Source organism: Lemur catta, chromosome 18, assembly GCF_020740605.2.
Source record: "Lemur catta isolate mLemCat1 chromosome 18, mLemCat1.pri, whole genome shotgun sequence".
NCBI classification, from domain to species: domain Eukaryota; kingdom Metazoa; phylum Chordata; class Mammalia; order Primates; family Lemuridae; genus Lemur; species Lemur catta.
This window is the reverse complement of record NC_059145.1, coordinates 8,253,828-8,257,333: the sequence shown is the minus strand read 5'-3', so window position 1 is coordinate 8,257,333 and position 3,506 is coordinate 8,253,828.

Genomic DNA, 3,506 nt, shown 5'->3' with positions numbered 1-3,506 from the left:
CTGTCAGGATGATGTCTGAGGCCTCCTTGGCCACGTCAGTGTCTGCGATACCCTGTGGGGACAGGGACAGGAGCCTGGATGGGGCAGCTAGGGGATGTGAATGACTCTAGCACCACCGTCCTCACCCCTTCCACATCCTCAGTCTTGCACAACCCCCTGTACATACATCCAGTGGGCCCGGCACAGCCAGGCCACACAAGGACACCCCTCCCTTCACCCCCCACAAACCCAGCCCCCTGAGCCAACCCTCTGCCTCCAGGAAGACTCGTCCGGGCCCTTTCTCCCTCCAGCCTGCAAGTGCCCCCTTCCCAAAGCTCTCCCGAGCAAGGAGCCTCCCTGCAGCCTTCCAGGAAGACCCGGGGGCCAGGCTGAGCCTCGAGAGTGCTGGACACACACAAGGCTGGTGGCAGGCAGGCCGAGTGTGAACCGGGGGCCGGCATAACCGGTTCAAGCCACCTGAGCCGCTGCCTATGAGCTCCTGCCAGACACCACCCCAGGGCCCCTGTGAGCCGCTCCTACCATGGCGAAGCCCACATCAGCCTTCTTGAGTGCAGGCCCGCCATTGGTCCCATCCCCTGTCACGGCCACCAGCTGCCGCTGCTCAGTGTGTGTGCTGTCGATGATGCCTGTGGGGGCGGGAGTGTGCTCAGGGCCCTGGGCCACCACGGTGCGGGGCAGCCTGGGCCAGCGGTGACCCCCAGGAGGGCCATGCGCTGGGCATCGCCTTCTCTCTGGGCCCTGCCTGGCCACCTCCTCCTGGCATGGCTCTTCCCAGCTCTGGGCTGGGAACAGCTGCCAGCATGGCAGGGTGTGCTGGGCACCTTATTAGCCCCGGGCTGGCCTGAGCCCCTCTGGGGCCTGGGCTCTGCTCCCCTCCCTCCTTGCTCTCTGCAGCCCTTGGCCTCACCTAACCAGAAACACTGTCCTCTCTGCCTGTACTCAGGGGCCCTTCTGCTGCTCTGGGGCTCCCAGGGCTTCAGCAGGGTCCCACCATCTGCCCCACTAGCACCTTCTCCTTGGGGAGGCCAGCCCTGCTCTAGGAGGTCTTGGCTGTGCCACTTGCCAGTGACCCTGCCCCACTGTTGTCGCCTCAACCTCTCCCCAGACATTCACCTTCAATAAAATATTCAATGCATAACAACATGACTGGATGACGTGCGGCCCAGGCATGGAGCTGGGGCCCGTGGAGAAGGGTGGGTGAAGGATGTCATCCCTGGGGCCTGCGCAGTGTGTGGGACTTGCCACTCATGGGTGTCCAGACGGAGATGTCCACGGGCAGGACAGGAATTTGGGTGTCAACTTTGACATGTCCCTCTCTCATACTGCATGTCGAACGCATCACCCAGGCCTGCCGACTCTGGGTCGAAAATCCCACTGAAACCCTCCTCTTCTCTCTGTCCCCATCCCCTCTGCCACCAGCATCTCACTTCTCTTCTCATGAACTCTGGGCGCCCCCTCCAGCCAGCAAGCCCAGGATCTCTCTGCAGCCCCTGCCCGCATCTGACCTGCCCCACCAGCCCACAAGAATGTCATTCTCCCACGTCCCCTTGGCCTCAGGAGAACATCCACGTTCTTAGCTCTACTTACTCGGTCCTCTGTGACCAGACCTCACCCCCTCCCTGACCTCTTCTGTGCTTTCAGCCCTTGCTGCACTTGCAATCTGTGATCGCGGTCCCACCGAGCTGGCCCTGCAGCCGGGTCCCTGCATGGGGTGTTCCCTTGGCCAGATGTACACCTGTCACCTGCCTGTCCTGCACTTTCAGCTCAGAAGCTACTTTCCCCAGGAAGCCTTTCTGACCCCCTGAGAGTCTGACGGGGTCTCTGTGTCCCCATCCACGCAGCTCCCGGCCTGTGCCTGGCAGCTAGCAGCAGCCTATTCCCTAACTTGGGGCCCTGCACCCCCAGCTCCACCCTCTTACTGGCCCAGCCCCAGTGTCGTGTGCTCCTGCCCTGCTGCCGGCAAACCCTGACTTGGCCTCTGCACCCAGGCCCTCCTTCCCAAGACCAGCTAAAGGTGCTGCAGGATTGGTTTTGGTGACCAGGAAGCTGGCCTGGGCAACCTGACTCAGCCGTTGGCTTTAGGGTATTCAGGGTTGGCTTTGAGGCTAATTGGCTGTATGGTGTTAGGCACTGCCCTTTCCCTCTCTACCATCCTGGGTTGTAAACCAAGGACCCCAGTTCCCAGGATCCCAGCCTCTCTCTAGGCTCAACAGGTGGGCTGGCTGACCCCTGTCCTTTATGCCACCTGAACAGGCTCAATCCACCATCTGGAAATGAGATTTTAACTTGTTGCCAGTGCGACCAAGCACTGCTTAATCGAGACTTATCACTGCACAGATGTTTCTGCAGCCTTACTGGCAGATCCCAAGAACTCCTCTTGACTATAACTGAATAACATACATCTCAATCCAAGCCCACCCCAAGGGCTGCACCCATGTGGCTGTCCTCATTACCTGAAGCCCGTTCTGGGAATCATCGTGTTCCCCTCTCTGCCACGCCTGTGGGATGAGATTGTCAAGAGCATGTAAGTTATTTTAGGAAGGCCTGGGGAATAGAATAAAGCATCTTTGATATCCCTTGATTCCCAGATCCGGGTGGGGATAGGGGAAGAAGACAAAAACATCGTCCATTCTATCAACCCCATGGTTCTCTCTGACTGTCTGCATGTATTCTCCAACCTACTTTCCCACTTTGTCAATTCTGCCTCCCTCCGCCTGCTGCTCTGGGTGATGTGGTGGCTGCTCTGCTGCAGCAGAGGGTGCAGAAACCCCCTCCTCCACCTTCCCCCACCAGCCTCTGGCCCTCCGCTGCTGACTCACGTTCTTTTCCCCATTTCAATAAAGCTGCTGGAGGCTCCCACAAACCCAACCCGATCTCGAAGGCTGCAGCTGGCTCTGGGATGGGGGTGGGAGGTCAAGGCACAGCATATTTGGAGGGTAAACATAAGGCTCAGTGGATCACCCAGATGCTCACAGGGTCAGGAATCCTAACCTGCAGCTGACATACTGCTGGGGGCTCCGTGTGGACAAGTCTGAGAGTGACACACTCCAAGGAGGCCCAGTCGGAGGGGCCCCACACTTTCCTGAGTTTTACCTCTAGGAATCCTACCAGGTTCTTATAGGGACTATTGGAGAAAAATCTCCCTGGGGCCTCCCACAGGGGGCTGGGAAATAAGCCAGAGCACTATGTTCTTCTTAGCAAGACCCCCCATGAGAAACTGTTTAACCAGGCCTGACCCACTGGGCTTTATCAGAGCCTGAGTGTCGTAGGGGAAGAGGAATTTCCAACTCCAGCCACTCTTTCCATCCTGTTCCACCTAGGAGGGTGGGGGAGGAGACTGAGAGCACACGGGAAGGTCACAGCTCAGGGCACAGGCTCTGCAAGAGACTTAGACCTACTGTGGGACTAAAGAATGCCTCCCCTCCCCCAACACCATATGGTCACACCACTAAAGGCCCATTCAATGGGGTTCCCGTTACCCAGGACATGATGTCTGGCTTTCAACA